This window comes from Sciurus vulgaris (genome assembly GCF_902686455.1).
Source record: "Sciurus vulgaris genome assembly, contig: HiC_scaffold_632_arrow_ctg1, whole genome shotgun sequence".
In the NCBI taxonomy this organism is placed as follows: domain Eukaryota; kingdom Metazoa; phylum Chordata; class Mammalia; order Rodentia; family Sciuridae; genus Sciurus; species Sciurus vulgaris.
This window is the reverse complement of record NW_027632957.1, coordinates 9729155-9745055: the sequence shown is the minus strand read 5'-3', so window position 1 is coordinate 9745055 and position 15901 is coordinate 9729155.

Sequence of the window (15901 nt, the reverse complement as noted above, 5' to 3'; positions counted from 1 at the left end):
AGATCACTTCCTGGAAGCCAGGGTGCACATTCCCAGAAGACTCCACAAGAAACAAAATGACCCAAACATGCCCAATAAATGAAATAGTATAGGAGGTAGCCAATCAAACCATAAAAAGGATGGTCTATGTCCTGCTTCTCTTGGTGGATCCCATCACCAATAAAGCAATTAATTGCATGGAACCATTCCTCAGTCATACACAGGGTTCCATGCCACTTGCAGTTGACCCTTCAAATCTGAACTGCAGTCTTTCACCTGAGACCAACCAAGTAAGATCAAAGTTTCAGCATTTTTGTCAGGATCACCATACCCTGAGTGCACGGGTACAGATGAAAGGACCTGAGGAGAGACAGATGTAGCCTGTGCTGACTTGCTGCACCTTGGTAACCTGAGGCCAGAAGGTAATGTCTGTGGGCATTGTTTCTAGGTTTTCACAATCTTGGACTTTCATTGACTGTCCTGGGTTTCACACTGTGTCTTTAAACATTGCTTTAGCTTAATTTGTATTTCATCAGGGAAACTGTGGTCATGAATATATCATTAAAAATGTATTATTTTGTCTAGATGGGTCTAGCTCTGAGAAAATTATTGTTTTAAAATATACTTGTTCTTTTGTTTTTCTGTTGTGAATTTGGAACATTACACCTTTGTCTTAGATGCTATAGTCACACAGGGAATAGTAAAACCCTTAGAGTTTGGTGCCTCAGTGTTTAGAACTGGTGATGCTGTCATTTAGAGTGTAAAAGCCTGAACTGGGCTGATTTGGTACAGATTCTTATTGAGAATATTTGTAGAAATACGTATTTGAGGCAGGGAACCAGCATTCAGGTTGGCTTTATTGATATACTTATTCATGTGGCTTATTTGTTAAGAAAGTAAATCTGTCACCTTCTGAATTAAATCCACTGGAAACAGGATCCATCACCCCCTTTCTGTGAGTTCTTATTTTCTCCTGTTTTGGATAGTAAGTAAAAATTCCAGCATGGGAATTTTGAGACACTTTTTAAGGAGTGCCCAACAATGACAAACTATCACCAGCTGCACTTGTTAACTTAACTATTGTGTATAGAAACATGGAAACTGATTTAACTTTGGTCTAATACCATAAGATGAATGAATTTAGGAGCAGAAGATAAAAGGAGAGAATTTTTTTATGTCTTTGACTTCTATCAGTTGAAAAATCAGGGATAATGTCCTGTTTTAAAATTCATTGGAACTTGAGGGAGCATGAAGTCCAGCATCATTCAGGATTACAGTTAATTATTTTGGTGATCCGCCAATTTTTGTCATTCTGCAGTAAATTTCAAGAAACATTGAAGCAGTTAGCAATGCCCTATTTTGGGAGCCATCCCACAGCAGTGATTTTGTATATGGGCACCGATTTTCATGTCTTTTTCAGGCCAGATGTCTATCATCTTCCTCCCACCTTTCGCGAGAAAGTAATGAACAGCAAATTAGTTATGTGCACACAAGAAAGATTGTTTTGAATATCCTGGGATGGGTAGGTAATTCCTGAAGTTCCTTAGGGGAAGGGAAAGATATCACCTCCTTGTGTTCCATTCAACAGTAAAAACAGGCAGCTCAGTGAAGATGCATTTTGTTAGTAATTCTTCCTTGCAGTGAATGGTCTCCTATTCCCTTTCCAGTCCTCAAACTGAATTGTGTGTTCTCTCTGTTCCAGTAGCCTTAGCTATTGAATCAACATTGCCTTCTGAAATTGGCCTTGTTTCCAAATTTTAATTGAAATCATAGGAGGAAACTATCTTCAACAGCACATAAAGCAAAAGGAAGTGGCTTGCAGGTGCAGGGTGTGGTGGGATATTCCTATAACCCCAGAAGCTTGGGAGGCTGAGGTAGGAGGATCCCAATTTTAAAGCTGGCCTTTGAAATGGCAAGGTGGTAAGCAATTCTTTTAGAATCTGTCTCTCAATAAAATACAAATAGGGTTCAGGATGTGGCTCAGTGGTTTATTGCACCTGAGTTCAATCCCCAGTACCCACCCCGATAAAGAAGTGGCTTTCTGCCACCTGAGAGAAGAAACATAGCCTTTGCCTAAAGACATGGAGAAAATGAAGTCCTTTCCCAATGTTATGACTATGATATTGAACAAACTCTTTGGCCATTTTATACCATCCTTTCTTCTTTATATAATTTGTGAATCAGTACATTTTATAACCCAAGTATTTTTACCTATCTCAGGCATGTAGAACTAAATCACAGCAATTCCATTTCCTTGCCACTTGAAGGTGTCCCCAGGCCTCTGCGAGCTGCCACACCAAGTTTTTCCACAAAGCTGTAGAATCCAAGTGGTGCTTTCTCCACTGAGAATATGGAAGCAGACAAAAACAAGATATCCCATGACTCCACCTTAGAAATGAAATCTGATGACCTCTGCTGATTTCTGTTTTTTGAAACAAGATGCTAATGTAGATTCATTAGGAGAGGAGGGAGCTACAGTCCTTGGGCACCAGGATGTTGTGGTGTTTGGGGTCCCTTGTAGTGTAACCATATTATACTATGGAAAGAGACACTGGAGCCTTTCTACATTGCACAAGAAGACATTTGCAGGTCTATGGCAAGGGAAGGCACTCTTTAGATGCTCTAGTATGAATTCCATCTTAGAACTAAAGTCCACAGAATAGATATTACATCAGTTTTGGATTTTATTGTATAGGTATTACATTACTATTAAGAGCTAAGTGCCAATATTGTATTATCATAAGATATTTTATCATGGATATTATTTTTGTATAAAAGACTATAGGGAAGCTATTATATTTGTTATAGATGCTAGCGCACTCATCTTCTAAAAATATCCTAGATGTATGGAAGCTATTTTGTTTATATTAAATTCAGTACTGTGATTTATGTAATAGTATTAAAACATCAGGCAATTATATTAGTTATACTTGCTATAGTATGAATAATGCATTAATATTAAAGGACACAGGACACATATTGTAACAGTTTAAAATGTTATACTATAGATATCATATTAGTATCAAGGGCCATACATAAATATTTACATCACTTTTAGAAGTTCAAGTATGCAAATCATGTTAGGACTAAAGTCAACATGAAAGCCAATACATTAATTTAATAGTATCTCATGAATATTCTCTTAGTTCAATGGCCACAATGCAGATATTTTATTAGCATAAAGTTTATGATATAAATATTATGCTAATACTAAATGCTATAGAGAACATGTTTACTAGATTTAGATGTTATGTGAAGGATATTAAATGAACATTAGATGGCCACTATGGATATTAAAATCATCTTTAAGGTCCCAGGGAATCTACTGTACTAGTTTAACATGGATTAGTAAGAATATTTCTTTAGCATTAAAGACCACATGGCAACTCTTAGTTTTAGAGGGTACAACAAATTTATCATATTCATATTAAGAGTCCCAAACCAGTGAGCTATTCTATTATGTTTATATTTTATAGAATGGAAAGTATTTTAGTATGAACAGACAGAGACCAGTGATTATAGCAGTTTTGATGCTATAGTATGAATACAATGTCGGTATTGAAAGTTCAAGGGATATTTTTTTGCATGTGTGTTGCTGAGGATTGCACCAGTGGCTCAAATGTGCTAGGCGAGTGCTCTAACAATAATCCAAAACCCCAGTCCCAAAGAATAGTTTTTATGTTAGTTTCAGAAGACCTATTCCATATTACATAAATTTGAAAGGACTCAGGGACACAATTTTGTATGCCAAATGATTGATAATATTTTCGTATTAAAACCATAGGACAACTACTATATTAGTTATAAATGCTAATGTATCATGGGAATTGCTTGTGACTCCTTTCTATAGCACTTTCCTTCAGTCAGTCTTGCCTCCTGGCTCCGCAAGCCTATGGGGAGAGGTTATAAAAGCTCACACTCTTCCAGTGATTACTCAGTGCAGGAATTTTAGGAACTTTCCTTTAAAAGGTAACCAAATATCTCTTTAAGGCTACAGGGTCCTTAGGGAGAACAGAGATGAGTAGGAGGAGTGGGAGATGTCATTTCACAATCTTTATTTGCATACATAGTAGAAGGCATTTCAAACATATTGTGCAAGACAGTGGATTCTGAGGTATTTATCCCTTGGACAGCAATCTGCAGCTTCTTTTGTCCAGACAGCTGTAGGTACTGATTTTAGACAATGGAAATCTTAATCCTAAATCTTAATTTTCACCTCAATGATTAGAAAGGAATAGGTGGGTATTTCTGATCTTGTTTGAGAGAAAGTTAGCTGTTTTGTGCTTTTGAAAACTGTCTCTTATTGTGATACTGGGCATTAAGCCCAGGGCACTTTACCACTGAGAGCTACATCCCTTGTTCATTATTATTATTGTTATTGTTATTATTATTATTATTAGATGTTTTTATTGTAGTAGTACTAGTGGTAATATTTAGAGAGGGTCTCACTAAATTGCTTAGGGCACTGCTGAATTTCAGAGGTTGGCCTTAATCTTGTTATCCATCTGCATCATTCTCCTAGGTTGTTGAGATTACAAGCATGTGCACCACACTTCCAGGCTGAGAACTATCATTTTAGACTTTGAGAAGACTTCACTGATGGATGAATCAGGAGATCCCCAAATACCCTGGTTATTAAATGTTAATGTAACATACTATGGTTGGAACCTGGCTCTGAAGTAGCATGCAAATACTAGATCTTAGGTCACCTGAGCCTGTGAATTTGATCCTGAAAGAACAGCTACTTCAATTTTGTCCATCTGTTTCAGAGCATTAAGTACTTCTCAATATACAATTGAGACTGTCACCGATAAATAGATGAAATACAGTTAGTAAGGTCCATTTTTAATTACTGATTCATTTATTAATTTGATCACATTTACAAACAGGAGGTGTGAGTGTAGTTGCTACAACTTGTTCCTGTGTGCTGGACACTTCTACAGGGTTTAGATGGATCATCCAATTTAATCTTCCCAGCAAACCTGTAATGTAGGTATGGTTTATTCTCCCCATTTTACAGATGTCAAAATTGAGGCTCAGAGAAGTTAGGTAGCTTGCTTGAGGTTTCCTAGCTGGTAAGTTTGGTTTTGAGATTGGAACACTGTCACAGCTCATGCTGAACAGTTAATTCTCAAGATTTAGGCCAGATGGTCCTGGCATACTTGCAAAACTGCCTTGCTTAAAACAAATGAGGAGCTTATTAAAAATATGTATTTACCCTAGTAACCTTGTAGGTCATTGACTATGTAGGAAATGCCAGAGTCACATGATTTGATGTAAAATTGTTTACCTTTCAGCATTTCATGATTCAAAGAGATTTAGCTGTTTCTTTCTGTTCCACTGAGCAGAGTAGACTTATCATTTCAGGTTTAAGCCCAAATGCTCTTGATAATTAATGAAACTGCTGAGACCAATTCTAGGGGAAAATAACATGTTGGTGGCCAGAATAATGAAGTCTTAAATGCTGGCACCTTCACTGTGGTTCTTCCACAAAGCAGTCTATTGACACCACAATCCACAGAGGGACTCCTAGTCACCAGAGCTGCAAATCCACCCTGGGCTGGGAAGTTTGCCTCTGCTGAGAATAAAAGCCTTGCAGATTTAACAGTCAGATAAGCCTGTTTCTTGTCTTCTTTCTGGATTGTGGGACAGGACTCCAGCTGCCTGTATGAAAGCAAATGACAGCACAGCATGGCACTCTCCTGAGAGACTCAGGAGTGTTGGCTCTACATCCAAGCTGAGAAGAATCACCATATATAGCCTTCACCACTGCCAGGGTGCTGAATTCTCACCAATGCCACATTCAGAGATTGATTGGGATTGATTGGGTTTTTTTAAGATGCTGTGACAGGATATTTTAACAGCAGATTCCAAGCTATTACAGGGATGGTCAAAAATGGAAGGTGTGAAGAAATAATTTTAAAATTTGTACTTGTGTTTTGTGTGTTTATAACCTAAGTAGAGAATCCACTTCAGAAAAACAATTCCAAAAAGAAAGAAAGAAAGAAAGAAAGAAAGAAAGAAAGAAAGAAAGAAAGAAAGAAAGAAAGAAAGAGAAAGAAAGAAAGAAAGAAAGAAAGAAAGAAAGAAAGAAAGAAAGAAAGAAAGAAAGAAAGAAAGAAAGAAAGAAAGAAAGAAAGAAAGAACACCTTTTCCTGGGATCCCATTTTGTCAGTACACTTATCTTTCTTTAATTTAGAAGGGGGAGCAAGTTGAGATCTTTTGGACAGAAGTTGCTACAAATGAGCTTTCCACCAGAATATCAATACATTTTTCCTTTATACATTGATAAGTATTAATATAGAAGAAAATTAAGCTGTTTAAATTTTGCAGAAATAAGTTGTGCAGGTTTTCTAAGATGGTGGGATTTTCTTCTTGATCCACAGTAGGGAATATAACCATTGTGCTGCTCTGTTGATCACACTAGAGTCAGGTGAACCTCTGTCAATAACTATCTATGTCCTTTAATTCCTGTTATGGGGCACAATTTAAGAACATAGCAATCACCACTGAGAATTTCAAATTTGAGAGTCTTTATTAAACTGGTCAGCTGGCTGTCTCTCACAATGCCTCCAAAAAAAATGGCTATTGGGAGAACAACCCAAACCATAGGTTTGTGGGGGTTCTTGTATCAAAAATGACATCAATCATAAATGTCTGTTGCTATGATTCAAAATTACAAACTAACATTGTGAGATCATCAACAGAGGGGGAAGTGGGTCAAAATGACCCTTACCTTAGTAAAAAATAAAGAATGGTTACTAATATCCACACAATCACCATTTACATGGTACATTGGTTAAGAGCAATAGGGATCAAAAGAGCAATTTTCATTGCATAAGAATTGTCATTTTGTATTGCTAAGTATGTCACACTAAGTAACTGATGATGGGTACAGAGGTGGGCTGTTCCCATGGGAGAACCTTATGTTCTACATAATGTGGAGTCTCAGAGCAAAATGGAGTCTGTTTAGTTAATTCCCTCATAGTCTGTCCTGTAACATTCTCATGAAACCAGATCTGTCAACCCATCACATTTCCCAGGAACCAAATGGATTGCTTCTTACCCCTAGTACACTGTACTCTAGCTTACATTTTGGGAGCACACTTAGTCTGTAGCTTCACTGAGTCCTGCATACTGAAAGGGCCAAATACTCTGTTCCAGGTGAGTGTTTGGTAATGAACTTGTAAACATAGAATTTCTAAGGGACACCCTTTCTCTCAATTCTGCAGAGACTTAAGATGGTGGCTTCTGTCTCATATTTGGCAAAAATATTAAGTTTACAAAGGGTGTTCATAGGGATGACACTGCACACCATTTTAGAAGAGATTTTTTTTTTGAGACAGAAATGGTGTTCTTATGTCAACTCTCCATAAGTGAAACAATTATTTCTTGAAGTATTTTGTATATTTTAATTTGATTATGAAAACTGAAAATGTTTTAGGGAAGTATGAAACTTAAGAAGAAACATGATAATCCAGTTACTGATTTACTTAAAATAAATTCAAAAGTAAAAATAGCAACAGATTTCCCCTACTGAAGATTACCCCTTCAAAAAGGGATAGACACAGTGCCAACTCTCCCTGCCTGATTCTACCCTTGTCTTATCCACCCTGCATTCTCTATCCCCAGTGTGATCCATTTCAAGCTAGTTGCAGTTCTTTGGCTCCCATGCCATTTAGCACCTGCATACTTTTAAATTATAATCCAGTTCTTCTTGTTTTTTTTTTTTAAGTCTTTTTTTATTGTAAACAAATGGGATACATGTTGTTTCTCTGTTTGTACATTGTGTAAAGGCATACCATTTTTGTAATCATAAATTTACCTAGGGTAATGTTGTTTGATTCATTCTGTTATTTTTCCCTTCCCCCACCCCTCCCACCCTCTTTTCCCTCTATACAGTCCTTCCTTCATCCATTCTTGTCCCCCTTCCTAACCCAACTCTAACCCTAACACTAACCCCTCCCTCCCCCCATTATGTGTCATCATCCACTTATTAGCGATATCATTTGTCCTTTGGTTTTTTTGAGATTGGCTTATCTCACTTAGCATTATATTCTCCAATTTCATCCATTTGCCTGCAAATACCATAATTTTATCATTCGTTGTGGCTCAGTAATATTCCATTGTGTGTGTGTGTGTGTATATATATATATATATATATATATATCACAGTTTCTTTATCCAGCACCCAAATTTTTTTTTAAAACAGCTCTTCTTGTTCTGTGATTTAAAAAAAAATAAAATAAAAATAAAAAAAGCATCCAGGGAATTGGGTTAAAAAGATAAAGACTTAGTTTCTTTATCTTGCAGAACTCTCTGAATTAGGAGAAAATTATTATTCACTTACATGCTAGAAGTTTGCTGTATATTTACTATATGTGGATATTGGTAAATTTTTTCTTTCATACTAAAAACTGTTCCTCACCCACCTATGTTGTTATTGTTTAGATATGTGAGTTTAGGCAGGACAAATCCTACAGAAATAAATAAAGAAGGGGTAGACACAGTGCGAACTTCCCTTGTCTGCCTGATTCTACCCTTGTCTTATCCACCCTGCATTCTCTATCCCCAGTGTGATCCATTTCAAGCTAGTTGCAGTTCTTTGACTTCCATGCCATTTAGCACTTACAATTTTGCCTGTTAATCTGGCAAACTTCAGTAGACTGTGGGCCCTCAAGACTGGAACTGTGTCCTGTTCCCCATGATGTCTCCTAGCATCTAGCTTGTTGGCTGGAGTACAAATGATATCAGCAATTATCAGTGACTCTCTAAACCATAAGATGACAAATAACTCATAAAGAGATGTCCAGAAAAGGTAAGTTTTTAAAAAAGATCAAGTCTGTTTACCTATTTTTTTAAAAGTAGAATGTAAGCTTTATTAAAGAAAAAAGTAAAAGCAGACTTCTCCCTGGTAGAAGAAGGAGACCCAAAGGTGAAATCCATAGGATGAGCAAATCAAGTCCTTTTAATAGGATTTGTTCTCCCATTCTTTCCCCCTGATCTCTTTGCTTCCTGCCTACATGACTAGGCCCGGGTTTGCATAAAGAGATAAGTGATGGGCAGGGGGAGGGCCAAGGTGATTCAGGCAGGTAAGGACATCTTCTTGTCTGTAGTCCCTGACAATGGCAGGTAAATTTGGTTATCAATGAGTTCTGCACGTCCTTGACATTTTATTCTCCTAGGGAAGTCTCCAACTTCCAGAGGCAGATGGCTTTCATGGCCTCCATTTCCTCAATCTGACTTGACCCCCTATTTCTACACTAATTGCCTGTCCCCAATTCTGACTTCATTAGCTGTCTTAAAGTTTCTCTAATATATGCTACTTATATCAACCACAGTCTTTAAGTGTAGATAATTCTGCTTGAAGAGTAAAAAGCAACCCCATAGCCTAAGTAACAAAAAGCCAGATGAGGCCCCTGCAAAATCCAGCAGATTAAGACACTGATGACAAAATAAAGACCTGAGAGTTTCTGAAGTAAGAATAACTAAAATTGACCAGACATATTTGGAAAAGAATCAAACTTCTTGAAATAAAAATGCAATCATTTAAAATTTTAAAAGACATTAAGCTTATTAAATGAGATACCTGAAGAGAGAATTTTTACACTAGAAGAGCTGAGGAAATTATCGAGAATGGGACACAAAAGCTAGTGCACCACAATCAAGTGGGTTTTATCCAAGGGATGCAAGGTTGTTTCAACATGTGAAAATTAATGAATATAATTCACCATATCAAAAAACTTTAAGTCAAGAATTACATGATTATTTTATTAGATGCAAAAAAATTTGATAAAATACAGCACCCCTTCATTCTCAAAACACTAGAAAAATAGGGATAGTAGGAACTTTCCTTAAAATTATAAGGCCATCTATGCTAAGCCCATGGCCCATATCATTCTAAATGGTGAAAACCTGAAAGCATTCCCCAAAAAAACTGAAAAAAGACAGGGATGCCCTCTTTCACCACTTCTATTAAACATTGTTCTTGAAACTCTAGCCAGAGCAATTAGGCAGACAAAAAAAAAATTTAAAGGTATATGAATAGGAAAAGAAGAACTCAAACTCTCCCTATTTGCTGATGATATGATTATATATTTAGAGAAACCGGGAAATTCCACCAGAAGATTTCTAGAACTCACAAGTGAATTCAGTAAAGTAACAAGATATAAGATCAATGCTCATAAATCTAATGTATTTTGTTTCAGAAGTGATGAATCCTCAGAAAGAGAAGTTAGGAAAACTACCCCATTCACAATAGCCTCAAAAAAATAAAATACTTGGGAATCAATCTAACAAAAGAGGTGAAGGACTCTACAATGAGAACTACAGAACACTAAAGAAAGAAATTAAAGAAAACCTTAGAAGATGTAAAGACCTCCCATGTTCTTGGACAGGCAGAATTAATATTGTCAGAATGGCCATACTACCAAATGTACTATATAAATTCAATGCAATTCCTATTTGTAAGAAAACCCCAGAAAACCACGCCAGACATGGGAATTGACATAAGGGTGTTTATTAAACAGAGTGTCTCCCTGAAGGATAAGAGAGAAAATGAGAGGAAAAGAGAAAGGGTGCACACAAGAAAGAGTGTGAAAAGAGAGGAGGAGAAAGAAAGTGAGTAGGAGAGAGAAAGAATGAGAGAAGCTGTTTACCTTTTGAGTTGGTCATTTTTCTTGTCAAACTTACCTATGCCAAGTACCATCTCTGTGCCAGAAGCCTGATGTACATGATGAGACTTAGGGTCTCTTTGGAAGAATGGTAAACTAAAGTGATTCTAATTGCTATCTTGCTTCTCTGGCTTTCTACGGAAGTTAGGGTATCATGATGTGACTTTGTCCTGGGAGCAATTGGGTTTCTTTTGTCCCCTGGCTCTTATTCCTATCACATGAAAACAAGCTTTAGTTACACACAGTAACACATTGATTTTTAAGCATTTTAACTTAGGTAGGAAGCAAAAACTAGTAATTGTAAGTAAAATTAGCAATGAGCAAATCTAGTACTTTAAGAAAGCTTTAGTCTGGGCATTCTAATCTTTTGGTGGGAGATAAGAGGCCTCATTGTCTGAAAGGGTCAAGGTTTGAACAGCAGAACTCTGGGAATGAGTAGGGCAGAAAAGACTCATGTGGCTACAGTGAGCTCCTGGGGGCAGGACTCAGAGCTTCTGTGGAATTCAGCAAGTATGTGTAAGCAACAGCCTCTCTTTTCCCTCCTTATTGAGAATTCTGACACATGATTGAAATATGTCTTGGTGACATCTTGGGACAGTCATGGGGAATGACTGGAACTAGGTAATTTTCTCATCTAGTATTACCAACAATAATATTTTTCATGTTCATGGTTGTACTATACATTATTTGGATTTCTGGGAGTTGGAATGTTTATACACAGTAGTTCTGAAAATTAGCATCCAGTCACCTGGATGGTGTGTTAAAGATTTCTGAGTTCTTAGGTCTTAGATAGGTTCTGACATAAACATTTCACTCAAATGCCTAATAATGCTCTAAGTGCAGGGGTGATATTTTGAGAATGACTGAAGGTCAGTGGTTCCTAGTTTACATTTAGAAATCTGAAGAATAAATTCCATTGTGTGTGGTGAGAGGAGGTGCTGGTGATTGGCCCAGGGCACTCCACCCCTGAGTTGCATCCTCAGCCCTTTGTATTTTGAGACAGGGTCTTGTTGAGTTGCTGAGGTCGGCCTCAAATTTGTGATCCTATTTTCCCAAACTTGAGTTACTAAGATTACAGCCCAGTTCCACTTTACCTGGCTGTATTACTGCATTTAAAAGCTACTTGCTTGAGAGTTTCAATTTTAATTTCACCAAGTAGACCTGTTTTTTTCTCTTGGTGACATTCAAAAGACAGGCAATACAACCCAGTCTGGAAGGCTGACTTGTTATATGGTCTTGGACTCTCTTTTTCTGATTGGATCATAAAACTAAGGGAAACAATTATGCACCTTTTAAAATAATAATACACTTCCAAAGAAAAGGATAGTAGTTGAACATAACAATTTTTTTTGGAGGAGGAAAATTTATTTATTTATTTATTTATTATTTATCTTTATTGTAAATGAATGGGATACATGTTGTTTCTGTTTGTGCATGCAGTAGAGGCATAGATTTATGTAATCATACATTTACATAGGGTAATGGTGTTTGATTCATTCTGTTATTTGTTCCTTCCCCCATCCCTCCCACCCCTCTTTTCCCTCTATACAGTCCTTCCTTCCTCCATCCTTTCCCCCTCCCCCCATTATGTGTCATCATCCGCTTTTCAGGGAGATCATTCATCCTTTAGTTTTTTTAAGATTGGCTTTTTTCACTTAGCATGATATTCTCCAATTTCATCCATTTGCTGTAAATGCCATAATTTTATTATTCTTTATAACTGAGTAATATTCCATTGTATATGTATATATATGATAGTTTATTTATCCATTCATCAATTGAAGGTCATCTAGGTTGGTTCCACAGTCTGGCTGTTGTGAATTGAGCAGCTATGAACATTGATGTGAGTATATCTCTGTACCATGCTGATTTTAAGTCCTTTGGGAATAGGCCAAGGAGTGGGATAGCTGGGTCAAATGGTGGTTCCATTCCAAGTTTTCTAGGAATACCCACACTGCTTCCCAGAGTGACTGCACTGATTTGCAACCCCACCAGCAATGTATGAGTGTACATTTTTCCCACATCCTCGCCAACACATATTGTTGCTTGTATTCTTGATAATCGCCATTCTAATTGGAGTGAGATGGAATCTTAAGGTAGTTTTGATTTGCATTTCTCTTATTACTAGAGATGTTGAACATTTTTTATATATCTGGTGATTGCTTGTAGATCTTCATTTGTGAAGTGTCTGTTCATTTCCTTAGCCCATTTGTTAGTTGGATTATTATGCATTCTTGGTATAGAGTTTTTTGAGTTCTTTATATATTCTGGAAATTAGTTCTTTATCTGAAGTATGAGTGGAAAAGATTTTCTCCCACTGTGTAGGTTCTTTCTTCACTTTGCTGATACTTTCCTTTGATGAGAGAAAGTGTTTAGTTTGAATCTGTCCCAGTTATTGATCCTTGCTTTTATTTCTTGTGCTATGAGAGTCCTTTAAGGAAGTCTGATCCAAAGCCAACATGTTAAAGATTTGGACCTACCTTTTCTTCTATAAGTTGCAGGGTCTCTGGTCTGATCCTGAGGTCCTTGATCCATTTTGAGTTGAGCTTTGTGCAGGGAGAGATAGGGGTTTAGATTCATTCTGCTGCATATGAATTTCCAGTTTTCCCAGCACCATTTGTTGAAGAGGCTATCTTTTCTCCATTGCACATTTTTGGCACCTTTGTCTAGTATGAGAAATTTGTATTTATTTGGGTTTGTGTCCATGTCCTCTATTCTGTACCATTGATCTACCTGTCTATTTTCATACCTATACCCTTTCATTTTTGTTACTATTGCTTTGTAGTATAGTTGAAGTTCTGGTATTGCAAGACCCCCTGTTTCATTCTTCCTGTTAAGGATTGCTTTAGCTATTCTGGGTTTCTTATTCTTCCAGATGAATTTTATGATTGCTTGCTCTATTTCTGTAAGGTGCATCATTGGGATTTTAATTGGAATTGCATTGAATCTGCATAGCACTTTTGATAGTATAGCCATTTTGACAATATTAATTCTGCCTATCCAAGAACATGAGAGATCTTTCCATCTTCTAAGGTTTTCCTCAATTTCTTTCTCCAATGTTTTGTAGTTTTCATTGTAGAAATCTTTTACCTCTTTTGTGAGATTGATTCCCAATATTTTTTTTTAGTCTATTGCAAATGGAATTGTTTTCCTCATTTCCCTTTCAGATGTTTCATCGCTTGTGTATAAAAATGCTTTTGATATATGTGTTTTGATTTTATAGCCTGCTGTTTTGCTGAATTCATTGATGAGGTCTAGAAGTTTTCTGGAGGAGTTTTTTGAATCCTTTAAATATAGAATCATGTCAGCAGCAAGTACTGACAGCTTCAGTATCTCTTTTCCTATTCGTATTCCTTTCATTTCTTTAGTTTATCTATTTGCTGCAGCTAGAGTTTCAAGGACAATGTTGAATTGAAGAGGTGAAAGAGGACATCCTTGTCTTGTTCCCATTTTTAAAGGGAGTGGTTTCAGTTTTTCTCTATTAAGAATGATGTTGGCCATGGGCTTAGCATATGTAGTCTTTACAATGTTCAGGTATGTTCCTACTATCACTTTTTTTTGTAATGTTTTTAGCATGAAGGGTGTTGTATTTTATCAAACACTTTTTCTGCATCAATTCAAATAGCCATATGATTCTTATCCTTAAGTCTATTGACATGATGGATTACGTTTATTGATTTATGGATGTTAAACCATTCTTGCATTCCAGGGATCAACCTCACTTGATCATGATGCACAATTTTCTTAATCTGTTTTTGGATACGGTTTGTCAGTATTTTGTTAAGGCTCTTTGCATCTATATTCATCAAGGATATTGGTCTAAAATTTTCTTTCATTGATGTGTCTTTTCTGGTGAACATAGCAATTTTTAAAATGATAAACATAAAAACATGGTAAGCGAAAGATTTTTCTGAAGATAGACATTGCAACTGATAAGTTTTCAGCATTCAGATTATGATTATGTCCTTTCCTAACTTACAAAAGAATTCTAACAAATTAACAACCCTTTTTCACATATGTTATAAATGTACTGGCAAAGGAAAAAATTAACATTTTTGGCCTACAACAAACTTTAAGAGATGCTGGCAGGTTTCCTGTTGTGATCTTTACAAAGATAGGCTGGAATCTTGAGGGTGAAAGCTGACAGAGCTGAGGAGATTTGCCCATGATCACTGATGTACATTCATTGTTCATTCATGTACAAATACTATAGCAGGCTACAACATATATTATAGAAATTGAAAATAGGAGAAAAGGCACTAGCTATTATGGAAGAGGTATGCTTTCAAACTGAGATATATTTTACTAAATAGATGCAAAAAACACTGTGCTGAGTGTTGAATGTCAAGGACTCAGAATTACAAATAAAGTGAAATGTCTTCTCCAATTAAATATTTTGTCTTTTTGAGCTTACATGTCTGTACCATTCCAACTTTACAAACGGATTTTTATCAAATTTTAAATGCACCCTGTAGGTACAGATACATGTTGAAATCTGGTGGAGCCAGTCAAATTTGTATTTGAGACTGTGTGCTGAAATTTTTAGTTTGACAAATCTGAGCGAGTAAATATTTTCAATGCTCTGAAGCAGGGATTGTAAGACATGTGCAACATGTGAATAACAGGAGAATAAACAAAGTGAGCAGAAACTGAGGGACTGAGTGGTTCTTTGCATCCAGGGACTGGACAGATTCAGAGAAAGAAGTGCCACCTGCGCTGAGCTGGAAAAAGGGACAGGATTTTGATAGAGAGAAAAGTATATTTTAGGACTTAATAGATATTCCTAGTTAGGATATGGAAAGTATATTCAGAAAGAGACATGGTGATAGATGAAGTCTGAAAAGGCGGCGTGGACTATGAATAGATCCACTCTAATCTGCTGTTATACCTTCAGACATGATATCCATATGAAGGAAGAAATCAATAGGAAGTAGAAGAAAAGAAGATAAGAGAAAATTATTACACTACTTCAAATACTGAAGGGAAAGTGTACATATGAATCAATTTGGAAGATATTACATAGGCAAGTTTGAGAAGAACTTCAGTTTGATTTTAGGAGTAAATATGTAGTAAAAATGAGGAAGAAGCAAACTAAGTGATTATGAGACTGGCAATGATTTAGAGAAAATAGCTAATATGCATTCAGGTCATCCTGTATGCCAGCAGTCTGGGCCAATCATCATGTCTTCTCATTTAATGCTACCAGTATTTCAGTTGTAAAGATGAAGAAACAAAGGCACAGAGACATT